Source organism: Myotis myotis, unplaced genomic scaffold, assembly GCF_014108235.1.
Source record: "Myotis myotis isolate mMyoMyo1 unplaced genomic scaffold, mMyoMyo1.p scaffold_m19_p_4, whole genome shotgun sequence".
Classification (NCBI taxonomy): domain Eukaryota; kingdom Metazoa; phylum Chordata; class Mammalia; order Chiroptera; family Vespertilionidae; genus Myotis; species Myotis myotis.
The window spans coordinates 90,364,636-90,386,416 of NW_023416346.1; the positions used below are offsets into that span (position 1 = coordinate 90,364,636).

The 21,781-nt window shown below is 43.6% G+C and overlaps 1 protein-coding gene across 2 annotated transcripts in view; it reads right to left on the minus strand.

Moving 5' to 3' along the window:
- Nucleotides 1-21,781, minus strand: part of ABCB7 (ATP binding cassette subfamily B member 7) — a 202,958-nt gene that overhangs the window by 104,894 nt on the left and 76,283 nt on the right. The window lies entirely within an intron of this gene.

Consider the following 21,781-nt stretch of genomic DNA (forward strand, 5'->3'; position numbering starts at 1 on the left):
AAAAAGAAACTTTCACTTGCTTTGAAAAAGCTATTCATTTCTCTTAATTTCCTACTTTCAGCTATAGTTATCCTTATAATGCCAAAAAGTTCCTAACTGGGGGTGAGGGGGACATGCACTATACATTTATTTCTTACTAATTAACTATTAACACATTATATAAAATTTAAACATTTCCATCTTTGTGGTCAAAATCGTTATATACTTTTGGGGTTTTTATCAGTACATTTACTTAAAATGGTTTGAAGCCCTAAGCCCAAACTAATGATACAACAGTGTTACAATATAATGTTTAGGAAGGTAGGTGTCTTGGCAGAGGGTGGGTTATTACACTAATGCTTGATCTACCTTAAGTCTACCTTACATTTCTTTTCACCATGTTCCCGAGGAAACATTCCCATTAAACCCTTTGTTTTAGTTTCAGCTTTTAAAGGTACAATATTAAGAATCAAAACCACACTTTCTAAAGCCAAAATATAAAGTAGTCCTCCCTTATCAACAGGGGATATATTCCATGACACCCAGTGGATGCCTGAAACTGTGGATAGTATCAAACCCTAAATATACTATGTAATTTCATATATATATATATATATATATATATATATATATGATAATATTTAATATATTAACATTTAATATATTACTGACAACAATAATAGAACAATTATAACAATATACTGTAATAAAAGTTATGTGAATGGCTTTGAGGCTATTATTAAGTTAAATAAGTGTTACCTGAACACAAGCACTGCAATACCACACAGTTGATCTGATAACCAAGACAACTAAATGGGTAGATAGCATATACAATGCAGATACGCTGGACAAAAGGATGATTCAAATCTAGGGTGGAAGGGTGCAAGGCTTCATCACACTACTAAGAATGTTGCACGATTTAAAACTTATGAATTATTTTTTTTCTGGAATTCCCATTTAATATTTTGCACCATGGTTGACCTCCAGTAACTGAAACCACAGAAAGCAAAACTATAGATAAGGGGGACTACTGTATTCCAAAGCTACTATATTATTACAGTTGGTTAAAAAAAAAAACCCATATTAAAATTTGAAGTAATTACTCAATTTCTCGAAAAGGTATTAAAAAGTAAAAAATTAAAAAATAGAAAAGTTAATGATCATTATTGGTAGGAAGATATGGAAATGAGCATTCCAATACACAGTTAATGGGAGAGTATACTGAAACAATCTTTCTAGAAAGCAATTCGATATCTACCATAAGATTTTAAAAATAATTCTTTGTTTTGAGAATTCCATCTCTGAAAACTTATGCTTTAAAAAATACTTCAGAATGTTCCAAGTTTAAAAAATTTTATTTTCTAAAAATTTCTTGAGTTTCTCTACTTCTATTTCCTCCACCAACCTAATCCAAGCAATCATTTCTTACCTAACCCGTTACATCAACCTCCTATCTGATCTCCCTGCATCCACTCTGTTCCCTGTACAATTAGTTCACTGTACAATCAAATATTACTCCCAACTTAAAACCCTTTGAAGGTATCCTTTCCCTCTTAGAATGAAGTCCATAACATGATTTATGAGGCTCTGCTTAACCAGGTCCCTGACTACAACTCTAGCCTTATCTTACACCACTACTTTTAGTGTCCATACCACACTGGCTTTAAGTTTCTTAGGTATGATATAATTTCTCTGCAACAAGGCCTTTGTACAATAACATTCACTCTGTTTGGAATAATCTTTCTCTCTAAAATGCCAATCCACACCACCCAAAACCTCTTACAACTAGTTAATTGCCAGATCAAGCAGCACTTTCTCAATGAGGGCTTCCCTAACTCTAGTCAGGATCCTTCGCTGTATTTTTTTTTTTTTGCAGAACAGTATTCCTTTCTTACAGAGTATTCATTTCAGTTATAAACGACATGTACAGCAATGTGGTTATATTTGATAATATCTGCTCTCCTGCTAGAATTTAAATTCCATGTGATCAGTAACTTTGGGTTTTGTGGTCACTGTTATAACCAAATACCAAATACAGTGGCTGACATACATTAGGTACTCAACAAATATTTTTTGAACAAAGTATTTTGCTATAAGGATACTTTATTCCCATGCTGTTTTAATAGGAAAAAAATGTTAAACAGCTTATATGATCAACAATGTAAAAACTTGTAAAGAAATTACAGTGAATACATATAAACAATAGCCATTTAGAAATATATGTAGTCACACAGACACACAGGAAGTTAAAAAAGCAGAGTTAAAGTTATTTTAACGAGGAAAATAATGTAATATGTATAAGAGTTTACACATGCATACAAATGTACCTACAAAAACCAAGATGGCGGCATAGATAAACACCGGAAATTGCTGCCTCGTACAACTACTTCAAAAATGCAACTAAAAGACAAAACAGACATCATCCAGAACCACAGGAAGGCTGGCTGAGTGGAAATTCTACAACCAGAAGGGAAGAGAAAGCACACTGAGACTCAGAGGAGGTGCGGATGTAAAGTGCAGAGATACGGAGGCGCACATGGAAAGGCTGGCAACTGAGGACTCCATTGTCTTTTTCGATTGGGAGGGAGTCTCAGGCTCCCGACTGCTCTGAACTCCAGTTCCTGGCGAGTCTCTGGGGATCCAGACTCATACAGGGAGAAACTGGACTGTCTGGCATCGGGTGGAACTCAAGGGTGGCTTTCTCTCAGAGGTGCTTTCAGCGATTACTGGGACACTAAGACGCGAGGCCGCATAGGGTAGGACTGGGGAGCAGCCATAGCTGCATGCTCTTCCCTGTTGATCCTCTGAGACCCCGCCCCACCCAAGCTGTGTGTAGAGGCTTTTGCATATGAAAGGGCCTGGCCCTTTGCAATCTGAAAATTACCTAACAAACTGCAGCTGGGTCAGAGAGACCCAGAACTTCCAAAAGAAGGCCCAAGGCCCCACAGCAGCTTGCACTGCTTCACAGCTGGGCTTAATCTGGGAACCTCCAAACCGCAAACAAAGAAGAGGAATCTGCAGATCTCTCCATAGCTCCTGCTGGGTAGCCTCAAGCAGAGGCTAAATTAGCACCTCCGTAGAGATCCAAGAGCCAGTGTACCCAGTGGTCAGAGTGTGACCATCCAGATTACAACTCCTCAGATCCATAAGGGACACACTCAGTGGGCAGACTCAGTGAGCACCAAAGCCCCACTGAAGCAAGTCTTGCTCCAGAAGGGTGTCTCTAGCACAGAAGATCTCCCACTGCAGTCACAGCTGATTCTCACAGCCAATTGGCCTGAAGGTCAGTTCCTCCCAGTGATACCTACAACAATCAAGGCTTAACTACAACAAGACTGTGCACAAAGCCAACAAGGGGGTGCACCAAGAGTGTCCACCTCAGGTAATTGAGGAGGCTGAGCCACTGGGCCCTAGAGGACACCTAGCACAGAAAGCCACTCTATCAACACAGGGAAGCATAAAATATGCAGAGACAAAGAAACAGGTCACAAATGACAAGAAATGGAGGAAAGCAAACTACTGGATATAGAGTTCAAAACCACACTTATAAGGTTTTTCAAGAATTTTCTAGAAACCACCAATAAATTTAGTGAGACCCTCAAGAAATCTAGTGAGACCCTCAAGGTTATGAAAAAGGACCAACTAGAAATTAAGCATACACTGACTGAAATCAAGAACATTATACAGAGTTCCAACAGAAGACTAGATGATTGCAAGGTCAAATCAAAGAGGTTAAATACGAAGAAGCAAAAAACACCCAACTGGAAAAACAAAAAGAAAAACGAATCCAAAAATATGAAGATAGCGTAAGGAGCCTCTGGGACTTCAAGCGTACCAACATCCGAATTATGATGGTGCCAGAAGACGAGAGAGATCAAGATATTGAAAACCTATTTGAAGAAATAATGACAGAAAACTTCCCCTACCTGGTGAAAGAAATAGACTTACAAGTCCAGGAAGCGCAGAGAATCCCAAACAAAAGGAATCCAAACAGGACTACACCAAGACACATCATAATTAAAATGCCAAGAGCAAAAGACAGAGAGAATCTTAAAGCAGCAAGAGAGAAACAGTCAGTTACCTACAAGGGAGTACTCATACGACTGTCAGCTGATTTCTCAACAGAAACTTTGCAGGCCAGAAGGGAGTGGCAAGAAATATTCAAAGTGATGAATAGCAAGAACCTGCAACCAAGATTACTTTATCCAGCAAAACTATCATTCAGAATAGAAGGTCAGATAAAGAGCTTCACAGATAAGAAAAAGCTAAAGGAGTTCATCACCACTAAACCAGTATTATATGAAATGCTGAAAGGTATCCTTTAAGAAGAGGAAGAAGAAGAAAAGGTAAAGATACAAATTATGAACAACAAATACACATCTATCAACAAGTGAATCTAAAAATCAAGTGAATAAATAATCTGATGAGCAGAATAAACTGGTTAACATAATAGAATCAGGGGCATAGAAAGGGAGTGGACTGACTATTCTCAGGGGGGAAAAGGGTGTGGGGGGTTCGGGAAGAGACTGGACAAAAATTGTACACTTACGGATGAGGACAGTGGGGGGGAGGTAAGGGCAGAGGGTGGGGTGGGAACCGAGTGGAGGGGGAGCTATGGGAGGAAAAAAGAGGAACAACTGTAATAATCTGACCAATAAAGATTTAATTTAAAAAATAATAATAATAATAAAAACAACAAACAAAAAAACACACACAAATGTATCTACAAAGCAATACCCCCAAAAGTGTTAACATCAGTACCTATAAGAGGACTCATTGATGATTTTTTATATATATTTTGCTTGCATTCTCCGTAGCTCACATATAATAAGAAAAATATATAATTTATTTTTAAAGGGGAAAGAAACTATATCAGAAACCTAGGACAACAAATTATATAATACAGGGTAGTCTTATATTATGGTTATTTCAGCCAAGGCTCAGCAAACTATTTTTCCAACATCTTTTAGTGAGTTTTCTTACTGAGTAAAGAAATAAAAAGTGAATTTTAAAAACACCTTACCAGTTAAGAGTGCATGTGTAAGTGCTGAAATTTTAAAATTCACTTCTTTTGGAAGTTCTGGGTCTCTCTGACCCAGCTGCAGTTTGTTAGGTAATTTTCAGATTGCAGGTCAATGACAGAAATAAAAGTATTCATGTTGTACTGAAAACAAGACTTACACATGCACTCTTATCTGGTAAGGAGTTTTTAAAAGAGAATAAGGCTGTAATTTTAAAATTCACTTTTCAACATAGAAACCCACAACTGAAACTTATATGTTCATGTTGACCAATCTTACCTCAAAAAATTTAATAAAAATAAAAGAAAAAAATTCATTTTTCTAATCAAACTATTACTAAATAAATATAGTTTAATACATTATAACATGAACAGGGGCATTTCAACCACTTTTTCATTTCACAAGTTCAGTGTTTTATTTTTCTTGATGGAATAAAGGCAAAAGGCCCTGTTTCCAGTATCATTAGAAAAACTCTCTCATGTCAAAACCTTCTACAACACACCCCACAATTTTTTCAATAAGAACAGAAAACTATAACTGAGAGCAAGAAAATTATTGTAATTGGCATAATAGAACATAAAACGTCACCACTTCATATAATGAACTAGGTTCTGACGTTGTGTATGTTACAGGGTAGGGGACGGAGCCATGAAAGGGTTACAGAATGTTACAGAATGTGCTGAGGGGAGGAAATGAGACATAAGAAATTGAATGTGCTCGAAGGGAGGGGGATGTACGAGGGAGGATTGTGTTCAAGGATTGTGTCAGGGTAACCGTGGAAGCAGGATTGTGTCAGGGTAACAGTGGAAGAAAAATTGTTAGATTGTCTTAGAAAAACAATGAATTATGATATGCTCCAGCCAGGTGTGACTCTGTTTACCCCCTTTGTTCTTGTGAACTCTTTATGAACTTTTAATGGAATGCTTTGTAATTGATTTTTAACACTGCTTTGCTATATAAAGATCATACTGCACCCTTGATCTCTGCCACATGCTCCGAATCTCCCAGAGGAGGAGATAGGCGCTGTGGTCAGCTGGCCAGCTTAATAAAAGGCTCTTAAATTTCAATTCTGAGTCAGTGGTCTATCTCGTTGAGCCAACCCATAACATTTGGAGGCCCGCAGCGAGATACCCGGCAGGGAGGAGAGGGACCCCCTATTCAGGGCAGGAGGCTCTCCCCCGGCAGGGGTGAGAGGGACCCCTTGTTTAGGGCAGGAGGCTCTCCCCCGGCAGGGGTGAGAGGGACCCCCTATTCAAGGCAGGAGGCTCTCCCCCACTTGTTGCCGGGCACTCAGCGAGATACCCCACACCTGTGGAGAACGACTATCAAGGAGGCCTCCAGTCCACCCAAAAACTTTCAATTTGGAAACTGAGCCACCTGGACTCTCGAGAGAGGTAAGGACCGGTCGTTAAACAGGAATTGGGACGTCCCACGGAAGGACCTATACGGAGGGCTGGACGCAGCGGTACTCCTGGTCCTGACCCGCGGCCACGACGGTGGCCGGGGTCCCTGGTTCGTGTGGCTGTAGGCTGCACTGGGTTTGTCTGTCTGGTATTTGTTTGTCTTGGTGTTTATTGTCAAAAAGTTGTCTGCTTCTGTGTACACCCTGCTGCAATGTTTTTTGAAAATTTTCAGGACTTCAAGGACCGAGCTGCAGGTTCCGGGAAACCTTAGGTTGCATTTGGCTGATTTATTTTGTCTTTGTTCTTTGTTGTCTTTGTCTTTGTCAAATGGGTCAGGGTCAGTCATCTTTGTCGACCCCCTATCAGTCAGGCCCACTCCGGGGGAGTGGAAGGGGAGCTTGATCACCTCCCGGCAAGCTATAGAGCTCCCTCAGGAATGGGGAAATTGTTAGGAATTGGGTGGATTGTTTAAACTCTGAGTGAATGTCTGGTGAAAGTGTGTGAGTGTGGAGGGAGGGGGCCTGCCCTCTCCTCTCCTTTATGTGGCTCCACGACTTCGGTTACGGAGTCCGAGTGGGCCCCAACCTGCGGTTCCGCGATTCGTCATATGGCATAACGGTGACTCACCCCCATGTGGAGGTGACCAGGCCCGGGGTTTATACGGGTGCACCTTAGCTAAGGCGAATCTAAGCTCCCAAGGGACGCGGCCAGGCGGGCATCTGACTGAGGATCTGTGAAAACAGGTCACCCCCTCCCTTGTCTGTCTCTCACCACCGATCATCATGGGGTTGGGAAAAAGTTTGTTTGTGTGGGACTAGCCAAATTACTACAGAGAAGAAGGACTAGATACAGCTCCACCCTGGGCTGATCTACTAAGAAAGTGTAAATCATTACTGGTCTGTATAAAGTAAAAGCTACTTTGATTTATTCTGCTTTATGTTGATACGCTTGGCTGAACGTATGGTCTGGCCCCTTTAATAGTCTTCAAAGCCTCTTGCAGCTGCGAGAATTATTTTTTCTCAGAGTCTTTTGCTCACTGTTAAAGGGGAATCAGCCTACTTAGTTAATAAAGATTTCTGTCTATCAGTTGCTCTTACCTGGGTTGTAATTTACTGTATTAAACTGAAGTTCTGGGGTAGATTTAAAAGTTATAATGTTAATGCTTTTGATTTACAGCGATTCTGTGAATGGGAGTGGCCCACTTTCCAGGAGGGGTGGCCGAATGCAGGGTCTTTTGATCTGACCGCTGCCTACCGGGTCCATTATGTCATATACGGCCACCCAGGGCATCCTAACCAAATTCCTTATATTCAGGTTTGGGTTGACATATTGTCCAAGAAACCCCGGTAGATAAGGGCATCCCTCCCAAGGGGAAAATTGGGACAGAGACAGACAATTCTTTTGGCCGGGCCCCAGAAGGGAAAGGCTCCCCTGGTCCTTCAGGGAGAGAGGGGGAGAACCTGCAGGACCTTGCGACATCCGCCAGTCCTGCAGTTCCTATGTTGCCACTTGGCAGGCCGGCCCTCTATAGATCTGGGGCCAGACAAACAGCCCTCTGGTGATGAAAGGCAGATAAAGGCGCTATTCCCCAGCTCCAGACCAGATTGGGAATGAATGATCAAAGAAGGGAGGCTGGATGCCTGAGCTGCCTGCAGTGGCCCTAAAAAAAGAGAAGCAGCAGCAGCAGCGAGAAAGTACTTAGGCCTTTGGCTTGCAGGCTACAGCAGTTAAGCCATAAACCAGTGACTGGTACTAGCCTTCCTACAGCCCCAGAAATAGAGTAGCAAGCCTGAGATCTATGAAAACTGCAGATAGAGCTAGTAAAAGCTCCCTGCTTGCAAATGTACTGAAAGGGTTTAGTACCTGTTGCTGCTGGAAGAGGAGGGGCTGATATCCCCTTCCAGCACACTCCCTTCAAAGAGGCCTGGTCGCTGCTCTGCCATAAAGGGGACTGGTGGGAAGACAAGGAAAGCAGGGCCCTGTAACTAATAAACAGAGTTAAGAAAAGGGCACTCTCCCTGGACCTGGGAGCCATCAGGACTTTGAAATTCTCCAAGAGAGGAGAAGTCTGACTCAGAGACTAGCCGAAACCTCGTTGGGTTAGGAGGACCGGAGGCTGCATATTGAACTTATAGACTGCAATTTGCTAGGCAGAGGTCCGAGCCCAGTTGTATAGGGGTTAAGCTACCTATGCACAGCAAAACAACTTTCTCCTGTGCCAGAATACATTTTAAGGAAATTGGACAAACTGTATTTATGGCTAGAAAGAAGAATTAGCCTATATGTAAACTGTCCTGAAAGAAGACTATGTAGGATGAACCCAAAAGGTAAAAGGTGTCTAGCTGCCGAGAGGGCAGTTGCCCAGGTGGGCAAAGAATACCCATTAAATTTTGGTCTCTATTGAGAGACAGTTGACAGTTAGCAACCTGTATGCTGTCTTACAGGCCTGTGTGACCATGCCCATGCCAGGGGTGGCACAAAACCTCAACTGTAGGAAACTGGGGAAGGCCTGTCTAGAACAGAGGGGGTTAATAAAGTGATGAATACTAGCCCTCTGTTACAGGAATTACAAACCCTGTGAGGTCCTGTGACATGTAAGACCCTGTAAGGAAATAAAGCTCCTTTAGTACAGATTAAAGGCTGTGTTTCCCTCCAAGCAACCCAACTGGAACCCCTATAGTGACAGGGGAAAGAAGGCTCTCGATCGGTATCGCCAGACTCTATTAGAGGGCATCCGAGCTGCTGCTTGGAGACCCACAAACCTCTCTAAGGTGACAGAGACAGTCCAGGGGCCTAATCCTGATGCCCCGGAAAGTCGGAGGGCTATCAATGTTGCATTTATTTCCCAGTCGGCCCCAAATATTAGAAAAAATGACAGAAGTTAGAAGGCTTTGAGGGGAAATCAATCTCTAAGTTGGTTGAGGTGGCCCAGAAGGTTTTTGACAATCGGAAGGACCCGATGGCAGGTTCAAACACCCGGATGGCCAAGGTCCTCCTGGCCCTGAGCGAGGAGGGAGGCCCAAGGGGCCGGAGAGACAACAAGGGCAAAGAAAAGCCTTGCGGAAGAAAAGGAGTCCAACCCAGGCTTGGGAAAAATCAATGTGCATTTTGCAGAAAGGAAGGACATTGGAAAAGGGAGTGCCCTGAACGTGCAGGGGAACCGACTCCCTCCCATGCTGGTGGAGGAGGTGGATTGGGGTTGTCGGGGCTCAGCTGGCCCCCAGGAGCCCAGAATGACCCTGACAGTGGGGGGCCAAAAGGTGGACTTCCTTGTGGAACTCATAGCACTCACTCAGGCCCTCTGGTGGGGAAAGGGAAAAAGAGTAAACATTTTAGCTTCCTGAAAACAGCTGCCTTGAACCCGGCCACACTCCTCCCTGACGAGAAGGCAGAAGGCCCCTTTGCATGACTGCGAGGAGACACTGACTACCCTCACTTCCCTCCATGAGGACCTTGTAGACCAGCCCCTGCAGAATCCGGATGAGACCCTCTACACCGACGGGAGCAGCTTCGTAGAGGAAGGTACCCGGTATGCAGTATGCGGGGCGGCAGTAGTGACATGAGGAGGAGCCAGGAGAGATCTAAAAAGCCCTGGTGAGCGCCCTGGCACTCGTCCTGCCAGACCTACCCAGGGACTGCAAGGATATATCTCCTCACACTGCCCTTACAGGAGGCCAAGGAAGTGGCTAAAAGATCAGTAGGGCCCCTAGAAGTTCTCGTAGCCCTGCCAGCACGAAGGCTCCCAGAGAAGCCTACTCATCTGCCAGAGGAGCAGTGGCTAGCTGAGAAACTAAGGGCCCGGGAAGGAGAGGCTGGATGGCTAATTCTGCCAGACGGGAGGCCTATAGTGCCAGAAGCCCTGGGGCGGACCATCGCTTCCCAGGCCCACTAGAGCACCCACCTGGGGGGAACAAAGCTATCAGAACTACTAGAAAGAGAATTTTACATCCCAGGGCTCCAGAAAATATCCCAAGACTTGGCTAGAGGGTGCCAAGTGTGTGCCCGGGTGAATCAAGGGCTCCCTGTTGTCGCCGGCCGGGACAGCGATTCCGAGGTCAGAACCCTGGAGAACACTGGGAAGTGGACTTCACCGAGATACCAGGAGGACAAGGAGGGTCTAAGTACCTGCTGGTTTTCATTGATACCTTCTCTGGCTGGCCTGAGGCATACCCAACCAAGGCAGAGACAGCACAGGTGGTAGTTAGAAAACTCCTCACTAAAATTGTCCCCCGGTTTAGCTTACCACTATATATGGGGTCCGATGATGGCCCGGCGTTTATCGCCAAAGTTACAATCCATAGTTAAGGCCCTGAAAGTTACTTGGAAATTGCATTGTGTTTATAGACCACAGAGTTCTGGACAGGTAGAGGGGATAAATCGGATCTTAAAGAAAACATTAACTAAGTTAAAATTAGAGACTGGCGAAAACTGGGTAAGTCTCCTTCCTTTTGCCCTCCTCAGAGCTAGGTGTACTCCGTATATAAAAGGACTCACCCCTTTTGAAATTATGTTTGGCAGGCCGCCACCTCTTCTTCCCCGCCTAAGGGAGGAAAAAATTGCCCGGCTGTCTACCCAAAATTTGCTTAAGTCCTTACAGGCTTTGCAGAGCAGCGCCATGTCAGCACAACGGGTGATGAAAGCCATACGGGAGGAAGACGTGCTGAGATCCAGTCCAACACAGCCTGCCTTCTCTCTGGGTGATCTCGTCTGGGTGCAGCGCCACGACCCTAGCAGCCTGGAACCTAGATGGGATGGACCCTACCAGGTGGTGCTGAGCACTCCAACCGCCATCAAAGTCGCAGGAAAGAGGCACTGGAAATTGTAACCCCGTCCTCCTCATGCCTCTCACCTGGTGAACTGACCAATGGGAAGGAGAAAGACATGGGAACTAAGACTCTATGTCAGCGGCCGAGCCAATTCTTCACCATCAAATGCCGGACTCTTCCCTGGTGGCTCGACCCCTACATTGCCAAATGCCTCCTGAATTTCATATCGTAGAGGAGGGCACTGAATCAAAGATTTGATTCGGGCATAAGACCAGTAGGGAATGTTACAGGGTAGGGGACGGAGCCATGAAAGGGTTACAGAATGTTACAGAATGTGCTGAGGGGAGGAAATGAGACATAAGAAATTGAATGTGCTCGAAGGGAGGGGGATGTACGAGGGAGGATTGTGTTCAAGGATTGTGTCAGGGTAACCGTGGAAGCAGGATTGTGTCAGGGTAACAGTGGAAGAAAAATTGTTAGATTGTCTTAGAAAAACAATGAATTATGATATGCTCCAGCCAGGTGTGACTCTGTTTACCCCCTTTGTTCTTGTGAACTCTTTATGAACTTTTAATGGAATGCTTTGTAATTGATTTTTAACACTGCTTTGCTATATAAAGATCATACTGCACCCTTGATCTCTGCCACATGCTCCGAATCTCCCAGAGGGGGAGATAGGCGCTGTGGTCAGCTGGCCAGCTTAATAAAAGGCTCTTAAATTTCAATTCTGAGTCAGTGGTCTATCTCATTGAGCCAACCCATAACAGTGTATTCATGCACTGTGATTCCATTAAGTTGTTAAAGAACATTTCTTCAGTTTAATTTAGATAAATTATAAAGTTTGAAAAATAATGTCATTTTTAAAAACTACAGCCAAATCAAACAGGCATTTCAGAGGGTGGAGCACATATTTAAAGAATTTTAAACCAACTTATTCCTGCTGAAAAAAAAATTGAAGGCTTCAAATAAAATCCTGAAAGACAATCTACAATTTTTCCAAATTATCACAGTTAATTCATACTGGACACCCAATAGTAATCCTAAAAGACAAAAGGGTTATCTAAAGCTCAAAAGAGGATTAAAATGGCTGCAGAGTCAGTGGATGCTACACAGACATGCTCCCAGGATCAAGCTGGTATTACAAGTAAAATACAGAAAAATTTCCTGAATAATCAACGGAAAACTCACAGGAGAGAACCCTGATACCTGAGGACCGAAAGTGGACACCGCCTAGGGACTGGTAGGAGGGGCAGAGGTGCGAAAGGGCTGGCCAGGCAACCAGAGACATATCTCAGCTGTGGGAGATTGCCACTGAGAACTCTGGGATCTAATCCCCAGCAGAGAGCACTAAAACTGAGGAGGGAATCCAGCTGGCTGTGAAAAGCAGTGGGGTGCTGTCTGCCAGGGAGTAAAAGTTGAAAATTCAGGAACCCTCTTAAAGGACCAACAAACAAAATTCACTGTGGAGACACCTATCTTGTGCACCAGCAGGAGGGTGAAGTAGATAGAGCTGTGAGAACAGAAGCCAGGACTGTGGACTAGGGGAAAGAGCTCAGAAGGCAGACACCCCAAGTTTCCGGGGCTGAGTCATTCCCTCACCCTGGGGATGACATCTTTCCCACATAGACATTTGCCTTCCCTGGGGAGAAGACAGTTGACACACCCTATTGGAAAATACAGTGCCCCGAGGCCACTTAAGAGATTAAAAATAACAATTAGCCTCCAGGCAGAAGCAACTGCCTCACACAGTTGAAAAAACTCTCACCACACCTGAGAACAATTGCCTGGGGGAATGGGGGGGCACAAGTCAGAATCCTATCAGACTGTAGGCAGAGACTGTCGCTGGAAACACTGAGTCTATGCCTGATATAACTAGTCAGAAACAGCCTTTAAAACTGTCCTGCACTAGAGATTGAGAAATGTAGAGGATCTACCTAATAGATACTTACACACCCAAACAGGAAGCCAAAATGAGGAGACAGACAACGCCCAAATGAAAGAACCAAAGAATTCTCCAGAAGAACAGATATATGAAGCAGAGACAAGAAATTTATCTGATGAGAACCAACATGGCGGCATAAGGTACAGACCTGTGCGTGCAGCCTCCCACAACAACATTGAGACTACCAACTATAAAACAAACAGTTATCATTCAGAACCATGGGAAAGCTGGCCCAGTGGAAGCTCTACAACTGGAAGGAAAGAAAGAAGAGCATTGAGACTGAGTAGGTTGTGCAGAGGCTCCAAGAATGGAGGTACAGCGTTGCGTGCCAGGCGGGCTGCAACTGGATGCGTGGTTTTATTCAATCAGAAAGGGATACGGACTATCAAATCCACTGAGCGTGGTTGGGGAGGGATATTGAGGTCCCAGACCCCTACGGGGAGAGGCAGGATGGCCTTGCAACTGGCCGGAGAGCGAGAGTGGCTGTCTCGCGGAGCTGCTTGTCAGCACTAGGGGACGCGAGACGCTGAGTCGCAGAGAGGCAAGGAGTCGCAGAGACGCCATTGCCCTTGGCCCTGCCCTGGTGATTCGCCAAGAACAGAGGTGCAGAGTTTCTCGCCAGGCTGGCTGCAACTGGATGCGCGGTTTTTCTCAATCAGAAGGGGATGCAGACTCTCAAATCCACTGAGCATGGTTGGGGCGGGATACTGAGGTCCCAGACCCCTACGGGGAGAGGCGGGACAACTTTGCAATGGCCAGAGAGTGAGAGTGCCTGTCTCACGGAGCTACTCGCCAGCACTCGGGGACGTGAGACGCAGAGTAGGGGAGAGGCGAGGAGTCGCAGAGACGCCATTGCCCCTTGCTCCACCATGGTGATTCCCAGGGGCCCCGCCCTACTCAATTTATATCCCCACCCAAGCTGTGTTAGTGGCACAAAGAGAACCACCGGCGCTCTTGCAGCCCATCCCAGCAGAATGAGATTTCAACTCCTTGCATACATAAGGGGCACACTCAAGAAGCAAAATCACGTTCGGAGGAAGCCGGAGCCAGAGCCGGCTGGGCCGGTGACGTGGAACCGCTGTACCAGCAAATGCACAGGCAGGTCCACCAGATCCAGTCTCACATGGGACACTGGGAGACAGCAGACAGGCAGTCTGTGCACTTGGTAGAAAACGAAATCCAAGCAAGCATACCAGATATTCAGCCACCAGGAACGCCTGGAGATTTTGTCCAGCAAGGAGCCGCCCAACAAAGGACAGAATGCCAAACTTCATGTTGCTTAGACGGGCCCCGTGAGGCCGAGGCGGTCCCCAAAGGGCCGAGACGGCCCCTGGGGGCTAGGATGGCCCCTGTGGGGCTGGGATGGCCCCCATGAGGCTGAGACGGCCCTGGTGAGGCTGGGGGCCCCGGTGAGGCTGAAACGGGCCTGGTGAGGCTGAGACGGCCCCAGTGAGGTTGAGACGGCCCCGGTTAGGTTGAGACGGCACCAGTGAAGTCGAGATGGCACCGGTGAGGTCAAGACGGCCCCGGTGAGGTTGAGACAGCCCCGGTGACAGTGCAACAGCCCCGGAGAGGTTGAAACAGCTCCTGTGAGGTTGAGACGGCCCCTGTGAGGCTGGGATGGCCCCGGTGAGGCTGAGAAGGCCCCGGTGAGGTTGAATCGGCCCCGGTGAGGTTGAATCGGCCCCGGTGAAGTTGAGACGGCACCGGTGAGGTCGAGACGGCCCCAGTGAGGTTGAGACGGCCCTGGTGAGGTTGAGGCGGCCCCTGTGAGGTTGAGGCGGCCCCTGTGAGACTGAGACAGCCCCTGTGAGGCTGAGACGGCCCCTGTACGGCTGGGACGGCCCCTGTAAGGCTGAGATGGACCCTGTGAGACTGAGACGGCCCCTGGGAAGCTGAGAAAAATAGCACATGAACTCACTCATTTATGCATAAGGACCATTATAGACTGTTGAACAAAAATGGATACAGAGGCAGAGCAGCATTGAGCAGACTGTCAAACTACAGTGGGAACCCTGGGGATGGTTGGGGGGGGGGTGGAAGATCAACTGAAGGACTTATATGCACGCATATGAGAATAACTAATGGACACAAGACACTGGGGGGTGGGGGAAGCCAAGGGAATGTCAAAGGGGGGGGGGGAGGAGACATGTGTAATACTCTGTAATACTTTAATAAATAAAAATAAATAAAAAATAAAAAATAAATTAAAAAAAATTTATCTGAAACAGAGTTCAGAGTAATGATGGTAAAAATGCTCAACAGCATGCAAAAAGATATAGTACTAGGTGTTCCGGATAAAAATGGCAGATTTTGTAATCAAAGAAAACAGGATAATTAAAAAAGAAACATCAAAAGTGCTTTACACAAAGTAATGTCCATCACTAGCTATACATTTCCCCCATCTTTCAGGTAATTTGTGGATACTGTCCCAATAGAACTTTTCTTGTTTTGAGGCAAACCATTCAGAGACCCAATTTTCCACTTCTTCATATGTTTTGAAGTGCTGCTCAGAAAGTGTGTATGCCATTGATTGGAACAAGTGGTAATCTGAAGAAGCAACGTCTGGTGAATAGGGCGGGTGGGTTAATACTTCCCAGGTAAAATCTTTTAACCTGTCTTTAACTGGTTTTGAAGTGTGTGATGGTGCGTTATCATGAAGCAAAATTACTTTTCCGTGTCTTCTGGCACATTCTGGTTAGTTCACGATCAAAGCGTGGTTCAAATTGATTATTTGTTGTCAGTAGCGATCAGTATTAACAGTTTCACCTGGTTTTAGAAGCTCATAATACACCACACCTTCCTGATCCCAACAAACACAGAGCATTGTCTTCTTTCCAAAGCGATTTGGCCTTGCAGTCGATGTTGATGGTTGACCTGGATCAACCCTGATTTTGTGCATTTGGGCTTTCCAAAATAAATCCACTTTTCATTGCCAGTCACAATTCGATGCAGAAAAGACTTTCTTTCGTGCTGTTGAAGCAACATTTTACTGATGACTTTTCGGTTTTCCATTTATCTTTCGTTCAGTTGATGTGGCACCCATTTTCCTTCCTTTAAAATCTTTCCCATTGCTTGTAAAAGATTGGAAATTGTTTGCTGAGCAACATTTAATCTTTCTGCAAGTTGTTTTTGAGTTTGACATGCATCTTCATCCAATAATGCTTGTAATTGTTGGTCTTCAAACCTTTTCGATTGACCTGGACATGTTTTGTCTTTCACATAGAAATCATCACTTTTAAAGTGTTTAAACCAGAGTTCACAAGTATCTTGATATGGAGCATGTTCACCATAAGCTTCCCGAAATATACAATAACTTTTTCTTCAAAACAATGAATTAAAACTTTGCGCAAATGCTCTTTTTTTGGCACGAAATTCAAAATTTTTAAGCGTAAAAATATCTAGAATGTTAACACCTTCAGAAAATTTGACATATGAAGATTTGAAGCTTGCTGTCAATACAACAAAATAGCATACATATCAAATTGCATATATATCACCATATGTGTAACTCCATCTATTGAAAAAAATCCACATTATTAACTGGTACACCTAGTGACTATGGAAAAACAACAGTCTGAGATAAAGAATGACATAACACAAATAAAGAACACACTGGAAGGAATACACAGCAGATTAGGGGAAGCTAATGATAGAATCAGTGAATTAGAATACAGATTTGAAAATATTCGATCAGAAAAAAAATTAAAAAACATGAGGACAGCTTAAGGGAGCTGTGGGAAAATGTGAAAACCAACAATCCTATATAACAAGAGAAACATGCAAATTAACCGTCCCTTTGCTACACTCAAGCCACACCCACAAGCCACTCCAACAAGCCAGAGTGTCTATGCAAATTAACGGGACAAAAATGGCGGTTAATTTGCATATGCAGGTGTTAAGCGCCCCAGGAGGTGACGGCGACCACGGGTTCCCGGGACCATTGCCGGCCCAAGAATCGAGGCCTGCCGCTCCAAGCCACGCCCACAGGCTCCTGGGACCTCCGCCAGCCCTGGGAGGTGAAGCCATAGCCACACCCATGGGCTCCCAGGACCTTGCCAGTCGAGAGCAGAGCGAGAGAGGAGCGGGAGGTTTGGAGGACTTGGCAGAGCAGGAGACCACTGGACACAGAGCAGAACAAGAGAGAGGGCGGCTAGGAGGGTGCGGATCCCTCTGTCACCCCAGCTTCCTCATCACAGCTGTGGAAACTGACAGCAGGGAGGAGGAAGTCCCACCCCCACAGAATCAGCCAGAATCAGCCTTTGGTCAGACAGCTCTCAGCGGCCTGACATCCAGGACTCTCATTCACTGTATCTCAGACCGTGAGAGTAGAGAGGTGGGACTATGTCTAAAGAACAACTGTTGATAAAACACAGCTCTGCAGCCGAAAGATGCCAGCATTATCAACAGAAAATATCTGAAGAGCAGTGTGCATCGTATCTTGAAAGAAGGCGGCGCCTGCGACAGAATGTATCTGAACACCAGCTACTGGAAAAACGTCATTCTGATACCAAAAAACATGGCGTTATCCACAGGAAATGTCTAAAGACCACTGTGCCTTTGAAGTTGAAAGAAGGCAGCAAAAATGGAGTACATGACATTGCAATTCTCGAACACAGTTGTGGTGGAGTGACTGTTTGATGTGAATTTTGCCTATCACTAAATTTCTCTGATGGAAATTCATCCTATGGGAAATTTACTCGATGTTGTAGCAAAGGGAAAGCCTGTCCAAATGATATACATTTTCCAGATTACCCGGTATATTTAAAAAGCTTAATGACAAACAAAGATTCTGACAGTAAAAATTTCATAGAAAATATTCGTTCCATAAATAGTTCTTTTGCGTTTGCTTCCATGGATGCAAATAATGCATAGCCATCAGGATATGGGCCATACTGTTTTAGAATACACGGGCAAGTTAATCATCTTACTGGAACTTTACATCCTCCGGATGGTGTTTCTTAGAAGTTTGCTCAACTCTATATTTTGGATACAGCCAAAGCTACAAGTAAAAGATTAGCAATGCCAGAAAACCAGGGCTGCTCAGAAAGACTCATGATCAACATCAACAACCTCATAGATGAAATAAATGAATTAACAAAATCCTACAAGATGCTACATGAGGTAGAAAAGGAAGCCCAATCTGAAGCAGCAGCAAAAGGTATTGCTCCCACAGAAGTAACAATGGCAATTAAATATGATCATAACAGAGACCCAGGTAGATATAATTCTCCCCGTGTAACCGAGGTTGCTGACATATTCAGAAACAAAGATGGAGAACCTCCTTTTGAAAGGGACTTGCTCATTCATTGTAAACCAGATCCCAATAATCCCAATGCCACTAAAATGAAACAAATCAATATCCTGTTTCCTACATTAGATGCAATGACATATCCTATTCTTTTTCCACATGGTGAAAAAGGCTGGGGAACAGATATTGCATTAAGACTCAGAGACAACAGTGTAATTGACAATAATACTAGACAAAATGTAAGAACACGAGTCACACAAATGCAGTATTATGGATTTCATCTCTCTGTGTGGGACACGTTTAATCCTATTTTAAATGCAGGAAAATGAACTCAACAGTTTACCGTGGATTCGTATTAAAAAATGGAGGCCAATTGGAAAAATTTCATCAAAGCAAACCAATCTGAGTTGAGAGTTAAAAAATATAGTGGTTTGATGGATTATCTCAAATCTAGATCTGAAAATGACAATGTGCCAATTGGTAAAATGATAATACTTCCATCATCTTCTAAGGGTAGTCCCAGAAATACGCAGCAGCGATATCAGGATGCTATGGCAATTGTAACAAGGTATGGCAAACCCGATTTATTCGTAACCATGACATGCAACCCCAAATGAAAAGATATTGCAAACAATTTACAATGCTGGCAAAAAGTTGAAAACAGACCTGACTTGGTAGCCAGAGTTTTTAATATTAAGCTGAATGCTCTTTTAAATGGTATCTGTAAATTCCATTTATTTGGCAAAGTAATAGCTAAAATTCATGTCATTGAATTTCAGAAACGTGGACTGCCTCATGCTCACATATTATTGATATTAGAAAGTGAGTCCAAATTACATTCCTCTAATTAATTCCCTCTCAATGTGCATGAATTTCATGCACCAGGCTACTAATATTACAATAATAGGTGTGCCAGAATAGGCAGAGAGGCAAAGAGAAGGTGTTTGAAGAAATAATGGCAGGAAACTTCCCTAACTTGGTAAAGGAAAGAGTCACACAAGTTCAGGAGGCACAGAGAACCACAACCAAGAAGAACCCAAAGAGGCAGACGTCCAGACACATCATAATTAAAATGGCAAAAATTAAAGACAAAGAGAGAATCTTAAAGGCAGCAAGAGAAAAGCAAACTGTTGCCCTGACCGGTTTGGCTCAGTGGATAGAGTGTTGGCCTGCAGACTGCGGGGGGTCCCGGGTTCGATTCCGGTCAAGGGCAAGTACCTTCATTGCGGGCACATCCCCAGTAGGGGGTGTGCAGAAGGCAGCTGATGAATGTTTCTAACTCTCTATCCCTCTCCAATCCTCTCTGTAAAAAATCAATAAAATATATTAAAAAAAAAAAAAGCAAACTGTTACCTACAAAGGAGTTCCCATAAGGCTAATACCTGATTTCTCATCAGAAACTCTACAGGCCAGAAGGGAATGGGATGAAGTACTCAAGGTAAAGGAAAGCAAGGATCTGAGACCAAGATTACTATATCCAGCAAGGCTATCATTCAAAATACACAGTCAAATAAGGAGTGTCCCAGACACAAAAAAGACAAAGGCTAAAGGATTACATCACCATCAAGCCAGCATTACAAGAAATACTAAAGGGACTGCTATAATTAAAATAAGAAACAGAGAAACATAGCCATACAGAATGAAAATGATAATAAATAGGTACGTATCAATAAAAACCCTACTTGTAAATGCATTAAATGTTCCCATCAAAAGGCGTAGGGTAGCTAAATAGATACAAAAACATGACCCAACTATATGCTGTGTACAAGAGACCCACCTAAAAACAAAAGACAGACACAGGATGAGAGTGAAGGGTTGGAAAATTTTTTTCCCTGCAAATGGAAAGGAAAAAAGGCTGGAGAGGAAAAACTCATATCCAACAAAATAGAATTTAAAATGAAGACCATCGAAAGAGACAAAAAAGGTCACTACATAATACTAAAGGGATCAATCCAACAAGAGGATATAACCCTGATAAACGTACATGCATCCAATATAGGAGCACCTAAATATATAAAAAAACTTCTAGAGGGCTTTAATGGAGAGGTTGTCAATACAGCCATAGTAGGGGAATTTAACACCACTCTGACTTCACTGGATAGATCTTCCAGACAAAATCTTAACAAGGAAACAGAGACTCCAAAGGACACAATAGATTTAATTGACATTTATAGAATATTTCACCCCAACACAGCAAAATATACATTCTTCTCAAGTGCACAAGGATCATTAACAAACATAGACTATATGTTGGTCACAAAAGAAGTCTCTACAAGTTCAAGAAGACTGAAATCATATCGAGCATCTTCTCAGATCACAGTGGAATGAAATTACAAATCAACTATAGTAACAACACCCCAAAACATTCAAAGACATGGAGGCTAAATAGCATGTTATTAAAGAATGAATGAATTACAAACGAGATCAAGAAAGAAATAAAAAAACTTCCTAGAAACAAATGAAAATGTACACACAACAAGCCAAAATCTCTGAGACACAGCAAAAGCAGTCCTGAGAGGAAAGTTCATAAAACTACAGGCATACCTCAAAAACAACACAAAACAAAAAAACAACCAAGAATAATCATCCCTGGCTGGTTTTGCTCAGGAAAGAGCATTGGCCTAAGGACTGAAAGTTTCCGGGTTCGATTCCAGTCAAGGACACATGCCCGGTTTGTGGGCTCAATCCCCAGTGTGGGGTGTGCAGGAGGCAGTCAATCAATGATTCTCTCTCATCATTGATGTTTCTATCTCTCTCTCACTCTCCCTTAATCTCTGAAATCAATACAAATATAGTAAAAAAAAAAAATCAGGACTAAACTATTGAACCCTATGATTTAAACCAGGGGTCCTCAAACTTTTTAAGCAGGGGGCCAGTTCACTGTCCCTAAGACCGTTGAAGGGCTGGACTATAGTTTAAAAAAAACTATGAACAAATTCCTATGCACACTGCACATATCTTATTTTGAAGTAAAAAAACAAAACGGGAACAAATACAATATTTGTATTTGCATGTGGCCCGCGGGCCGTAGTTTGAGGACCCCTGATTTAAACAACTAGAAAAAAGAACAACAAGACAAGCCCAGAGTAAGTAGAAGGAAATAATAAAAATTAGAGCAGAAATAAATAACATAGAGATGAAAAAAAATCAATGAAACCAAGAGCTGGTTTTTTGAAGGAATAAACAAAATTGATAAGGCATTTGCCAGATTCATCAAGAAACAACAGAGAGGACCCAAATAAATAAAATCAGAAATAAAAGTAGAGAAGCAACTACTGACAACACGGAAATACTAAGGTTTGTAAGAAAACACTATGAACAACTATATGCCAAAAAACTGGACAATGTGGATGAAATAGACAAATTACTAAAAAAATACAATATCCCAGAACTGAATCAGGAAGAATCAAAAAACCTGA